The sequence below is a fragment of the Ceratina calcarata genome, unplaced genomic scaffold (assembly GCF_001652005.2).
Source record: "Ceratina calcarata isolate Rehan_Ccalc_2016 unplaced genomic scaffold, ASM165200v1 scaffold154.2, whole genome shotgun sequence".
NCBI classification, from domain to species: domain Eukaryota; kingdom Metazoa; phylum Arthropoda; class Insecta; order Hymenoptera; family Apidae; genus Ceratina; species Ceratina calcarata.
The window spans coordinates 109,763-124,962 of record NW_017136637.1 but is presented as its reverse complement, the minus strand read 5'-3'; the positions used below and the strand labels follow the sequence as shown (position 1 = coordinate 124,962).

Sequence of the window (15,200 nt, the reverse complement as noted above, 5' to 3'; positions counted from 1 at the left end):
TAATATTTGACGTCAACCACGATTATCGTATAACGGGTGCGTAATGGCCGATTGTTTATACAGGTTGCAAGCGGCGCCGCAATTTTCAAATGGTTGTATCTGCCTCCTGAGAACGAGATGTTGTTGAATCGTTCGCCGGTCAGGAGCAATGTTGCAAAATGATCCGTCGTTAGCGGCGGGCAACAAGTGACGAGTACGATTACTCTTCAACCAGTTACCGCTAATGGCCGAGGTTGAACCGACGACCAAAAAGGATTCGAGCCGTGCTGCCGGGGCCCCCTTTCTCCGCCGCCAACGGCCTGCCGCAATGTAAATCCCATTCCCAGCGACTACGCTATTCTATGTAATCGTTTAAATATTAATCGCAGCGGCGACACTGCGTTATTTCGACTTCACGCTCGAACGCGGACGGTCTCTCCGCAGAGCACTTTTATTAGGCTCTCCTTCTGCCAGCCGCGTGTCTATTTATAGACTCGGAATTATCTTCATCCGCCGTAGAACAATACGTCCCGAGCGGTAAAAATTTTCGATGAAAGAAGAATGATCTACATGCTCTCCAATAAAAAGAAACCATCTAGCAATTAGAACGTTGTGCACGCGCGTGGAGAATAGATAAGGAAATAAGCGTGGTCTAATTGCGAGTTTATTAAAAGAAATTATAAAGATAAATTATAAGAAAAGGTGCTTCATGCGATGTTTACGCTAATGTTCAAATTTTGTGCATAATTCACGATACAATCAGACTGCATCATGTCATGCATAAAACATGGAGAAGAGTACGTATAAAAATAGTAATGAGAACATTATTACTTTTCCCTATTAAACGTTTCTCCTCGTCACGTGTCACATCTTTCCACGAGCCGCCCGCACCTGCGGCCTACGGACGACCTGTTGTCCACGCACAACACGCGGTTACTTTACATAAGATATGCGCGAGCATAGACCGAGCTGAAAATAAACTTGTCGCGATTCGACGCCTCGCTCTCTGTGTCATTTAGCCTGATTTCCATCGTCGCTACTCGCGAGCGCCTTTCCCGCGATGAATAATCGCGAAATCACACAAATCAACGAGTCGTGTGCACTGATATGCAAAAATATTTGTGATAACAATTGAAGAAATGAAATCCAGATACAAAATAATGATATTTTTTATGTTCTGCACATTCGTGTGTCTATTGTATATGTATACAAAAATTATCTAAAGTACGGATTAGTAAGCGTTCATAATAAGTTTGCTCGAACGTGTAAAATGCGAACGATTACGCGATATGAGATTCGTCTATCTAACGTTAGCTGCGGTATTCAACAGTGAGAAAATTATTACTTCGATAATGCGTTCAATTAAGCGTTTCCATACCGCTTGATAGGAATCAACAGGCTATTTTCTATGAAGCACGAGACGCGTAGTCGAAAAGGAGAAAGGAAGAAGAGAAACGTCGACGTGAGAGAAAAATTGTTACCCGCGAAAGTTAACGCAGCTCGGTCCCGCGCTAAACATTGTACGAGGAGCAGCGAGTGTTGACACTCACGGGGAAAAAGATAAGATAGCAACTGTTTTAGCAGCCAATCGGCGCTTCTGTGCGTCGTCCCTACGTCACTGTTGCTAACTGTGGTTGTGTACACACGCCCGTGGTAAATTGATGTTTCTGCTTTCTGAATAGTTCGACTCCCCAGGCTGTAAACGCGCGAGAACGAGACTGAGGAAGCGCGAGACCCGACAACGGGATGTACGTGGCCGAAAAACGTGTCACAGGCAGGGTAGAGGAATTTTATCGTGGGTGCAGAAAGTGACGCTGCAACATCGGAAAATTTATAGGAAGATAGCGGGAGGAAGAGAGGTACAAACGAACTCGGCCGAGAAATTAATTGAACGAGATAGGGGGACGGTCCGTTGCTCCGAGAAGGAAGCGTGACCGTCTTTCACTCGAGGGAATCTTTAGTTTGATAGAAAGATGCAAAATTATATTACAGACGATGTAAAAAATGTCCTATAAAAGAGGTCAGAGTTATTTAGTATAAAACTTCTTAACATTCTGATTTCGCGTTTCTCTGCCTCATATTATCGCCGAGGATCACGTGCATTAGCAATGAACGCGTATAATAGAGGCAGTCGTTGATTATGCCGTGCGCTATTACATCGTACATTAACCGCGAATCGTACGTTAACGCGTTCGCTGATGTAGCACTTGCTCATTGAAATCTTGCGTGTAATAGCAGTTTACAGACAGTTAAGCCCGGCAATTAGCTAGCACGAAAAAATTAGATGAGTTGGGAAAAATAAAAGCGAGGCTTAGTAATGTAGGTACTAGGTACGTATCCCGCGCTGATAAAACTGCTTTCACTATCAATCGCAATTCCATATACATACGTAAGCAGAGAGCAAAGCGTTCGGTGAGAATAAGTAAATATATGCTTCTAGTCCTCTTAACTGCGTCTTGTAAACAAGATTACATCGGGCAGATTACAGATTTTCAAACAATACAATTCAATCAACGCGTTATTTCTCGTAAACGTTATTACTTTTATGGAACGAAACGCTAGCAGTTTACTAATAACTTCGTCGAAAAACTAATAGTAATTGGAAAAATGTTAATGCGGCGATAGCGCAATATTGATGATGTTATTTTAAATAATATGTCATGTAACTTATTACGAATGCACGTCTTCAATCTCTATACAACATTTTTCGTTTTAGGTCGTAAAAATACACAAGGTTAACAAGAAACCTTGTGATTGTGATCAATATCAAATTCTTCAGTATCTAAAAATATTCTGGAATTATTCATCCCCCAAACCGATGACGAAAATTTCTGTCATCGATTCAATTGATTTATCCTGACGTGATACTGTATTCGAAGTTCGATCGTGTTTCCGTTCAGCTACAATTTAAGTGGTGAAAGTCATAGCGGTGTAAGTCACTTTTCAGGCAAACTGCGGCTTGCATAGCATTCTTAGAGTCCAAACACTAATAAAAGAAAACATGCAATAAATCTTGACTCATCTTACTTGCTCCATTTCACTTCATGCTAAACTAAAGTTACTAAAGATTCTACTTATTTAAGTACATAATCGTGGAAATCACTTAGGATCACTGCCAACAAAAACAGGGCTTAGGTTTAGTCGATTTATCATCACCATTTCTTATAGCAAGACACACCAGTTCAATTACTGTTCCTCACTGTTTTCTACTTTAAGAATTTATTATGGCACCTGATTTAAAACTCATGCTTCTATGAACTATATAGAATTTTAATAGACTTGCATCACTGTGACTTACCTCTCATTGTCACGAAAACAACGAAACTTCTTTTAACCTGTTACGTGCTCCCATAAATGGACCCCACTAGCACACACTAGATAATTGTACGCTGTGTTTAGCAAATAGAATCTCCCAACATAAATATAACAGAATTCCGTGAATCTGACAGTACGGTATTTAAAGTCACGATAAATCGGGACGACTCTCGAATAGTCTCGGAATCGTGCAAATTGTGACTGTAATAAACATCGACTTACGTTAATCCACCAGCTCCGATCGGTATACCGTGCGTCGTCCTTGGCAGTTGCTTGACACCGGCCGCTCGAGCACATTCAATTGTCTGCTGCGACGAGGCTGCGAAATTCCGGGTCACACACGTGTATCCGCGACACTCGCCACGATTTCACGGCAATTTCCATGAGCGGAGGGAAAATTGTTCACCGGCATTTTCGAACGTCCCCGTGTCGGCACACCGATCTCGATCGAAGCGCCGCTGCCGTGGCGCCACCTTCGCGGCGCGCGGTGACACTAGGCCCCCTCCGGATCATGTGTTCGTTCAGTATATTGCGGCCTCTGCTTGCGTACGGTCGTTTGTTAAGGGCATGACAATTGGTTTGTCTCGGTGCCGCGTTTCGTAAAACGAGTCCGCGATTCCGTCGCCGCGTACTGCCAATGCAAAACGAGCGTGTGGTGTACCGTCGTGCACGTCTATCACTCGCGAGCACGCTTCGGCTTGGCACTTACCGTTTATAAAAACGGGGAAAGGACGAAGGCGAAAGAAACTGATCGGATGAGTGCGACTTCTTCGCGCCAGTAAAGGCGTCCTTCCGCGTTCCCGCTAACGTACGTGCACGAGATCCAGCGGTCGCGTGAGAGTGGAGTGATTCTTTTTTTTTTCTACTTCCAACGGGCAGTGCCGCGAAAAGGGAAGCAGACGGAGGACGGGAAACTGCAGTTTAAAAGTGAAGTTCTCGATGACTTTTCGCGATCGGTCACCGAGAGACCCGCAGGGATGACGAGATAGCCCCCCATCCGACGTATTGGATTACCATGCTGGACACGGCCACGAGTCGCAGGTAACAGAGAACCGTGTGCACCCCGTGTAAAGACTCCCCACCTTGCTATCGTCTTTCCTCCATCCTCCTCACTTTCTTCTCTCTCCTGCCTGTCTGATCTTCCCCCTTTCTGTTTTGTACTTTTCCTCTCTCTTTTCCACCATTGCGCCAAGCGTCGCCACACAAACACAAACACGCGCCGTCCCTCTCGCTCTTTTATTTTCCTCCATCTAACGTGAGAGAGATCCCGGCGGGAACAGTGCCGCCGGTACACACGGGTGGACGCGACTCTGTTTCTATCGGGCATTCGCTAGAGTAAACGATTGGACGAGCGCCAGCTGCAGAGGAAATTCCTCTGACAAAAATTCCCGAGTGTCACTTCCTCCGATCCATGCGCGCGCGTGCAGCGGAACGATGATTTTGTAATTGTACATTGCGCGCGGCCGAGCTCCGTTCGGCCGGCGATCTCTCGGTTCGGCGGAAAGGTCGGTTCCTTGCTGATAACAAGGGCGCGTGTCAAATCTCTTACACTGCGTCTCACAGCCACGAGTTAAACAATTTCCAGCTCGCGTATCTCGTTAAATTTACGTCAAACCGAGCTTAATTCAATTTACACGTAAATGTCACAATATCTGCGAGCGCTTTGATTCATGCATTGAAATTTTTGTTGCATTACAACGTTTTAAAACACGACTATGAGTTAGCGACGAAATTTCGCGGTTGGGTGACACGCGCCTTGTGATGGAAATCTCAAATTTCTTTGTGCCATGTATTTCCGGAACAGCGTGTCTATACGGCGATATGCACGCGTGTTGATGCAGTTCTATTGCGTTTCACAGTTGAGGGAATGAGGTAGCGAACGAGTTTTCACGCGCCAGTGTATTTTCGTTACGTCGTCGTCATTGTCGTCGTCGTCGTCGCGTGTACGCGTTTACGACGCGTGTATTAAATAGCAGTGATTAATCGCGCAGCGGTAAAGAGTTCACCGGAAAGAATGTTTTGTTGTACTTATATCCACGAGAAGGTCCCGTGTCCGCGCGTTGCATACAATGTAGTGTATTTGCTCTCGTTAATCGGCGTATCGTGGCGACGTATGTGTGTACGTATTTTCGTCGCTTGGCTCTGATACACAAATCTCTGACGTATACGAAAGCAAACGGAGCGATCCTAAGAAACTAAAACAAATACAATTTACACGTGATCCCGTTTCTTAATGAAAACACCCGATTCTTGCAGTCACATACCCAAGTATATGAATATTATTTAGCATACTTCGTACTCGGGGATCGAAGATTCGATTTAATTAATTAATCCCCCGATGCTAATATGATGAGCACGATCTGTCGTACACATACTTGATGCAGCGTGTATACTGAAGCGACAACGTTTCTCCGATGTATCGCGTCCCAGGGTCCACCGTATTCTAACCATTAACAGTTTACTTAACGAGCAGATAAGAGTGAACGTAGAGGAAAATTTCCAACGAGACTTTTCGCGTTTCGACTTGTTCGTCTTGTCTCGTCTCCTGATATCCTCAGCCGAATTAATTAACTTCACTGCAAATTCTTCTATATAGTGTAATAACGATGTATCTATATTAGAATCCATTAATTGCCCATTCTACGTCCCGACCGTATTTCCCAGGTTTTGGTGTTAATTAATTTTTGTGAAAAACATTTTATTTTCAAATTCGCGCGTGTCAAAGCTGAGTCATGGTTTCGTTATATGTACAGACGTCAGAAAAATTCGTCGGGGCTCGTTATCAGTGTTTCTGTTACGTTTTAGAGACTACAATTGAACAGGAGTTAACGAAAATGTAAACAGTACACGTTACACGATCCGGATATCGGGAGCGCCTTTCAGTCAGATGCGTGTATCATATCTGTGCCCCGATAAATTCTTGCACGTACGACGAACACCGACGCGATTCACGCAACGAGTCCATGTCCAGATCGGAAAATAGATCCGTCGGCCATCTGTCTATCATTAAATATTCTACCCATACGTATTTTTTATTTTACTGGCAACGAGTTTTTAATAAAATATTTAAAGAATGTTCGCACGTCTACTTAAATATTCTTATTAGTGCGAATTACAGGTTTCGTATTAGTGCGAATAACAACCTTTTTGCCAGGTGTTTATTATTATTATGCGAAATTCGAATATTTGTGAATATAAATGAGTAAAAATATTTGTCGAAATGGAAATGGGATGCATAAAAGGGGAGGTCAATGTTGCATCGGTTGTTCTCGCGTTGGAGCTGCATCTCGGCCGGCTCGCGATTCGAGAAAATAAAATTTGCTACGGAGCAAAGGTTGCAACGATAAATATTGTCCAGGAGAGATGCCAGCCGGTTGTCGGCGGCCAAACAATAGCTTTTCATCGTGCGCGGTTCAAAAGCGACTCGGTGGAACAACGACCGAGCACGAGAGACGTTTTAATGAACTTAATTATTCCGAACGTCGATGCTTAACCTCTTTGTTGACCGCTATACCGCTGTCCGAGCTGCAACATTGTTAGAAACAGGTGGCCCGTGCTTGGCGTCACGTCGATTCAGTCGCGTTTCTCAAATAAAATTTATGGTACGCCCCGTTACTCTGTCGCGAAAAGGGAATTCAGACCTTTGGAAATGTTCAGTGTTCCGCGTTACGCTTGATTAATGTCTACGCGATTTGCATTTCAATTAATCGTTTTTGTTCCAATTACTTTTTCCGCCCTTGAACGTATGTACAACCTTAACCAGACAGTCGAGCAAGAGGCAGGTATTCGATGTCAGAGTGGAAAGAAAAATAGGACACGTGTCGGTGGACCGTAAATGAATCCCGAAGAAAAACAGCGGCGCTTAACGAAGGAGGATTAAAAGCCGGCGGGACACCTGTAAAAAAAGGCTATTTACAACTTTATTAAAGCGGCTCGTTTCGCTTCGCTCGGACCACCGCGTATATACGCGGGGAAACCGCGGTTATAAAACACGCGAAAAGCGAGGCTCGCGCTACACACAGTCACACACCTACCAGATATTTTATAATGGGGTATACCAATAAAAATGCCACTTGTCAGGCCGCGACTGTTTTGCATAATTTCAGTTCAGGGTACACGCGCGTAAATTGCGCGCGCTGGCAATAAATCTCGAGGGAAACCGCTACACTTTCGGCCCCGCGCCTCACTCTTTCCTCTCGTTCTTGCTCTCGTTCTCCCTTTTATCTCGAGATCCGAGATACGGTAGCTGTAGATGTATGATCAACGACGCATCTAATGCCAATTAAGCAGTTTAACATCACGCACAAGATGCAACTTTGTATACTCGTGAACATGTCCCTAGGGATTAGTACGGTTACATACAGTGTGGATTAAAAGTAACAGAATAATCGTTATGTGAGGATAAATTTTAACGGCTGCGTGCATAAGGATTAAACACGATTGTAAAATGCGTAGCAAACATATTTGTATCAGCGTTTATATATTTTTTTCTAGACATAATAGCGACTCCCTCGTGAGCAATTCTATATTGCTAGCCCATCCTGTATACCCGCTTAAGCCCCGGAGCAGATTTTCCCGCAAAACGAACGGAAAGAAACGAAATCGCGGCGAGAGATCGATTAGCCTGTCAGATGGGGATAGATAATCCGACACGGACGTATCTCGATCGGAATCGAAAGAAAACGATCTTCTTCGACCGCAATCCCGCTCGAGCACGAGGCGCGGGAAGAAAAAAACACGCGTGCTTTCTAATTAATCAGTTAAGCTAAGTATTCGCCGTGCTTAATGGACGTAATTAGCCCTACATGCTTCGCGCGAGCACTGAAATTGCACGATTGACCTGTGCGTTCGGGGGAAATTAATAAAACGTGGGATGACCTAAGCGATCATGATTGCACAGTTTTTACGAATCTTTTATAGCAGCGGAATAGAAACGTCGTTTTTCTCCTCGCTCTTAATTCGTTGCTGATGAGACGGTTCTAAATCGTTTAATAGTCGTTATTACACATGGCTCGCCGAAGCGTAGCTCGACTAGTCAATAGGCAAAAACGGTGCACGAAACCTTTGCGATAATAGAATTTTATCGTTATCAAAGCCGACGTCGTTCATGCGTTATGCAATAGTACGGTTCTACGTACAATATCTGTATGCTTCTGCTTAACACAGGTATATCCAAGTCTGCGAACATCAGACAGAATGTTCTCTTCTCAAGTATTATACTATAAAGTACGTAGAACATCGTATAAAAAAATTTTATTGTCTTGTATGTAATGAAAATTCGTTTTATAAAATGAACCGAGCAAAGATACATAAAAATCAGAATTAATACGTGTCACAAGGTTTTGCGATTAGTCTTCAATGTTCGATGAATACATGCGGTGCGTTGGGTTTAAGGGATCCGGTGAATATCGAAAGCGCTGCTGCGTGTAACGGCGTAAGGGTTGAGTAATGACTAACGAGTAATGCGCCGACATAAGTAACCATTAAGTAACGAGTGCCACTCACACACGTGCTTCTGTATACACCGTTGTGTACACGCGTCCGCACACTATGAGAGATTACGAGCACGGTTGTCTCGGCTGATCATGATGTTCCTTTCATTCAGAGCCCGATTAACGATCTGCAGATGTATTTAACGAGTTCTAAAAGCGGCACTGTGGTTTACCGACCGCTTCTTCTCGAGTGCCTCTCGAACGAGGATGCTCCTCCGCGATCGAAGGAATTCGAGTTTAAATCATTAAGCGAGGCTAATTGGAAATTACGTATCATATCGTATAAAAACAGTTTTACATAGGTTGTTATAATTAAACTGCGGATGTTTACCCATTATAAGTGTACTCGAAACCTAAATGTTTTATTTTGCATAAAATTAGTAATAATAAATGCAGAGACCACCCAAAGAAGGACCGAATGCTCCGGTTTGATTAAAAAGGGAGCAAAATCCTCGGCGGGCGTTTAGGAGAGGAGAGACAAAGGCGAAGTGGGAAGATTGGCGATCGCCTTGCTAGCCTGGAAATCCAGTTAGTCCGGCAGGGGCCCCGAGACAATGCGCGGAGAGCAACCCGTGCAATGCCGCCTCGGGAGAGCTGGTTGGGTGAGCGCGACGAAAATAACTCCGGCAGGAGAATATTACGGCACTTTGCAATGAGGAGAGACCAATGAAAAGAGAGGAGCGCGACCGGGAAAGAAGGACGAAGATGCATCTCTTCGACGAAGAGAGACGTGCGCAAGGATAGAAGGCTAAAAAGAAGAGTAAATGTTGCGGGATAGAAGGGGATGAAGGAGACAGAGAATCGCGTGCGCGCGTTTGTATATGGCGCGTACGTATACGTAAATAAACGTGTGTTTGATAAGGAGAAGCGCCGGGGAGAGACAAAGAGAGAAGCGATCGTCTCATGGCGAACCATTCGAAACGAGCCGACCGGCGGTCGTCCTCTTTTGGTCCGTGACGCGATCGGCCAATGACTGGTTCTCTCTCTCTGGGCAATGTGCAAGTCCCTCTTCGAGTGCGCTCTCGTGTATGTATCTACAGTGCTCTTCATTGACGGCCGCAAAACTGGTCCACCGCGGTCCGCATAAAACTCCGTTAGAACTAGTTCCATGCGAAACGGGCTTAACAACCCTTGTCCGATGGGAATTTTCTTTCTTCTTCGAGAATTTCCAGAGAAACAATTAAAAAAAATTGTCCAACGTTGGAAGATGATTTCTCGGCAACAAATTATTGCATTATGATGAATTTTCTTTTAAATTAAAACTATTCAGAGATTTTTACAATATTACGACAGAGAACGTTTAAATTTAAGGGCACTTTTAAAATTTAGAAATCCGCAGTTTGGTAACGCGCACAGACTTTCAGTAATGTCGTTTATGGCAAATGAAAGTTTGATTCGTCGTCTTAAATTAAAAAAGAATGATTATCGTGTGCGATTTTCGACGGAAATTTCGTGATGCCACTATTTTTTTAAACAGTATATATCGATAATGGATGAATCCATGTAACAAGTAGCGCAGGAGCACACTTTCCTTCCCTTTCACGTGCACGTCGTTCAAGTTGCAGCGAATACCGGGAAATCCTGGTGCTGCCAGCATGTCTGCCAGCGATCGACGGAATCCGTGAGCTCCCGAGCGGCTCCGATTCCCGTCTTCGAGTTTGCCGGTCGCGCGCGAGGCCACTTCCATAAAACCGTAAACGTCGATTACGCAATGATGTAATATAATAATGAATATTGTCCCGGCGATGGAGATTCCGTCAGATAGAGTTTCTTATTGCTGAAACAATTGATACTTGCTCGTAAACGCGCGGCTGCGTATTGCACCGCCGCGGCTATCCGCCAGCCGTTTGATTTGTGAGCTCTTTTTCCTGATAGCACGAGCGAGCGCAAGCGCGTTAAAACCAATTCGTTTTTTACCGGCGGGATAATGGAACGGCGCGCGATGGTTATGCTGTTTGGTAATAAATTGGGTAACAAAAGTGAGCGTAGTAGAAATGGTAATCGGTGTTACAAGGTAGTATGATAATGCGGTAATTAAGTAAGGTAATAGTAGCGTGTATTTTCATTGCGCATTATGCAACACGCGTTTCTGGTTAATGCTAGCCGCCGGGATGTCGTCCTGAATATCCGAGAATTCTGAAGTTGAGTCACCTCCTGTTTTGCCATTGGAATATTGTAATACGATCGTAAAAGACTTTTAACATTTCGAAGGTAATCTAAAGGTTACGAGATTGTCTCCGGTCGGCGATTAGAAAAAAGGAACTTGGCCATTTTTTGTTTCGTCGAGGTCCGAGAGCTTTTAAGATTCGCGGGTTATTTAAAAAGTAAAAACGCGAGGGAGGCTCGCGGTTTGTCCAGATCTCATAAAGATATGCTTATTCATCCTGATGGTAGGTTGTCGACGTGGACACGCCTCTATCAAAGTCGTCGGTATCTACAAAGAGCTTCTTCGAGATTTTCTTTCCGTTCCCACCATTCCCAAGAGCAATTCTGCCTCCTTCCGTTCCTTTTTGCGCTGGACGTAGACTGACCGGGTACGGCCGGGGCAGCGGCAATTCCAATATTTCACGGAAGCCGGGGGAAACAATTTGAAGCCAAACTTTTTGATAAAATAAACGCGTTCGAAATTGGAGCGAACGGGGGAAGAAAGTGAAAGATGAAAGAAGGGTGGCCGACAAGAAGCGGTAGGAGAATCATGAACCAGCGAGGAAATAGCAGAAGGGGGCAGGGCAAAAAGGAGAAAAATGGCCCGGGACTAAAAAAGGAAGAGGGAAAGAAGAAAAGTGGTGAACCGGCTGGACGCAACGAGCTTGAAGTAAACCAAACCTACCGGTCCTACCGCTCGCGCTACCACTACCACCTACCGAACTATTACCTACAGCAGGTCTATATCGGGACTCTGCCCCGTCTCTCTTATCCGATGCAGCGGAATAGCGAAATCACCTACGTCCCCTGTATCTTCCACGGGCTATGTGGGTGTTCCCAGCTCGATTCCCTGTAGGAACCTCGCTGATCCCTTAGTGGAAAACGTTCGCCTCCCACTTACGAATTAAGAGACTCGCCAGGAAATACGTTAAAACATTTGTTCATATTCATATTAAAATGCATGGTATACGATGCATTGAACGATTATCTTAAATGTATTTGGAGTTTCAAAACAGTGGAGTCGCTGCGTTTGAACAAAGGAGCAGCGGACCTGTTGAAAGTAGTCCACGATAGACCTTGATCTATTACCGAGGAAAGTCGGATCTAGTTTTTGTCGAACCGTGACTGAATGCTAAGCCAATTCTTAGACCTAAAGAAAATTAAGCCTTTATATTCTAATTATCGCGACAATCTCGTTCGATCTGCTTGTAAATCGAAGATGCAACCTGGCGCAACTTTTTCTCATGGCCGCGACGCAGCTGCTCGCTGTAATTAATACACGATCCTCATTCGTTACGTAAACCGTGAACGAGAAAAAGAGAGCAGGACGAGAGAAAAATTGTAATGGAAACGAGATGGGAGTCGCTCCGGGCGGTCGCGTGAACCAATCGATTAAAATCGTCGGCGTGCCAACAGGTGACATAATCTGGTTCCGAATGATTAGAAATCCGAGTGTCGCTTTAATTGACGCTAATTACATTTAAGATTGCACGAGCCGTAAGATCACTGACAAAAGTTTAAAAAATGCAATAAATAACTTTGTCCAATATTCGAAGCGACAAACTTTGAGAAGAGATGATATTTATTGAGGAATAAGATTTATAAAATTCTTACCTATATAATATAATAGGAGGAGGCTTAATGAGGAATTCATACATAAATGGTATTCCTTATTTCTAAAGTCTGCCTCTGTTCATTTCTTTATTACTCTGACGGCTTGAAAATAAATTTAAAAATTAATATCGTAATGATATTTTTGCATGGTTTTTACGACTACACAGCAAGTGTTCCAATGATCTCTCCAACACATTATGCATGTAATGTTTATAACTTGTTTACTCTGAGAGATCGCGGACATTCGAATCGACATTACCTTCGTGTCCCAAATATGAAACGTCAATGCAAGTAAAACGAGTTCCAACTCGACATTGTTTCAGGTGGCTGTTAGAAGTTCAGGCTGAAACCGCGAAGAGTACCGATTGGCATCAGCATGCTCGTGATATAGCGTCCAAGCACCGACGATCTTCCCCCTGAAGTTACTCTGCCATGTTGCTTAGGTAAGATAATTGAAGAAAGTAGCTAATTTCTCCCGGGTTAAGCAACACGTGTAAACGACCTCGGCTGGTAGCGGCTATTATAATTCCCCATAATTTATCATTATCGCGGTACCACCTCGCGCCCGCGCGCTCTTACGCAGGCATGCACGACATTACGCCTCATTCCTTTTCTCCATTCCTCCTTTCATCTCCTATCTGAGTACGTTGACGGCGATGAAGGGTGTTAGCCGTTTGAATCATTGCAATTATATAGAGAGGCGCGCGATTTAATATCGCGGCGAGGAACGACACTGCGGCAGATATTCTAAATGCGTGTTATCGTCCGTTGCCGCACTATTTTAACGTGTTATCTCGGTCCACGTCCGACATGGGACCGCAAACACGCCCGTCCTCTTCGCGGGTGCATTTTAGCCGCGCTGTTCTTCTGCCAACGCAGCGGAACACGCGTATTCCGTCAAAGCATACGCGCGGATGGAAATTCTTATGGTTCATGCTTTTTTATTACATCGCGCCATTATCGTATAAAATAAGAAATAATTGTTTTATTTAGAATTATGCTATGAGAATAACAACTTGATTATAAATTTCTCTCTTGCTATTCGCGTCCAAAGGTTCGCAAAACAATTATCCGTTTTTTTTTCTGATTAGCTGCCGGTCACGTGGCTCGGAACGTGATCAGAAAAATAGAACTTTAACTGGCTGGTCGTTAAACAAAGGTCGTTAAATGTAGCGTTCCCATGGTTAAGGTCGAGGCACGGGAGAATTTAGGGTGGTCGAGTTTCAAGAACGTTCTCGCGGTCCGAGCGGAAAGCGCCGCGAGTAAACGCGTGTTTTCGCGCGATCGCTTCTCTCGCGTGTAGGTTCGAGCGGCGAGCTAAGGGCCTGCCGGCGATAAAACCAGTCACGAACATCGTACGCGGATAAAACGTACGTATATATGTATGTACCTACGCGATAGAGCTACTTCTGTAGAATTCTGGCGTGTGCGTGCGTTACACGGAAGCATGGAACAATGCGATGCCATTCATGGTAAAAGACCGGTGGTTGAATCACCCACTCCCACCCTACGGGGCAGTGCACAGGCGAAACACGGTGGCTATGAATTTCAGAGCGTGCAAAAAGCAACCAAAAAATTGTTTCGTACCGTGAAAGAGCAGGTTACGTTAAAAAACAGACGATTGTATTTGAAATATTTTCCGTATGAGAAAATAAGTTAATCAGCTAGAAATATCGGGTTTTTATGTAAGCATCGTCAGAGAACGCTCCACCCCTTTGTTGATAAAAAATGAAAAAACGTGATTCTTATCAAATACATTAAATAAATCGATGACTTAAAAATGAACAATGTTTCTTGCTGTAAAATTTGTAAGATCATTAACTATCTCTTTCATATCTTGTTTGCAGCTTTTTTATGTTTAAATGCTAATATTGTATTTTCATGCAACTTACTATGACTAATAGTATTCGTTGTTTAGTTTTTTATATCTCAGTTTACTGAACGATCTTTCAACTCTAGCTGGTTTTTCTGACTCTCGGAATAAAACTACACAGAAATCCCTCTATTCATTGGGTCTCATATTCCAGCGAGTTAGTAAAAAAATTTGTATTTTTGTGAAAATAGTGTTCAATATTATGTATTTTCTTTTCAATTTGCCCGTGAAAGGCTTTAAGGATTCATGAAATTATTCTAAAATTCATGAAATTTCCTATTTCAATGCGTAAAATGAACCACAAAGTCCATTTTACGGAAACAAGAAATCTGAAGGATCATCAGCGGTGGACTAAGTGTCCCCAGAAAGTAGAGAATGAAAGATCCTTTTATATTCTCATTGAATTCGTTCGATAAATTCTGTTTCTCCTCGATCCTGTTGCGAAACCGATTAGATTACTCCGTCTCACGGATGCTATCCGCGTGTCAGAAGATTAGTAGGTTTCCAGGCACATAATTGCAGCCGCAGAGAAAGGCGTTAACCCGGCGAGAATCGTAACGATACTGAACCAGCACGAATTTATAGAAACGTCAGTTTGTAATTACGCGTCCGACTAGAATGCACCGAGCCGAGATACAGGGTGAGATACTTGCACGGAATTTACAGAATTATAGCAATTTATAGCGGCGCACGCGCTGCCCGATTGTCTACAACCATGTACACGATGAGCATATAAAAATCGATATCAGAAATTCATTTATGAATTCGTCATTAATAGTAGT

General features: G+C 43.8%; 1 protein-coding gene across 3 annotated transcripts in view; it reads left to right on the top strand.

Moving 5' to 3' along the window:
- The window catches only part of LOC108632334 (receptor-type guanylate cyclase Gyc76C), a 60,431-nt gene that overhangs the window by 2,185 nt on the left and 43,046 nt on the right, over positions 1-15,200 (top strand). For 2 of the 3 annotated variants that reach the window (XM_018036836.2, XM_026819576.1), the window contains exons 1-2: positions 3,818-4,335; positions 12,869-12,988. The gene's annotated coding sequence lies outside the window, so the exon portion shown is untranslated. Of the gene's footprint in view, positions 1-3,817; positions 4,336-12,868; positions 12,989-15,200 lie in introns of those variants that run through there. The other variant, XM_026819577.1, reaches the window with a different exon arrangement.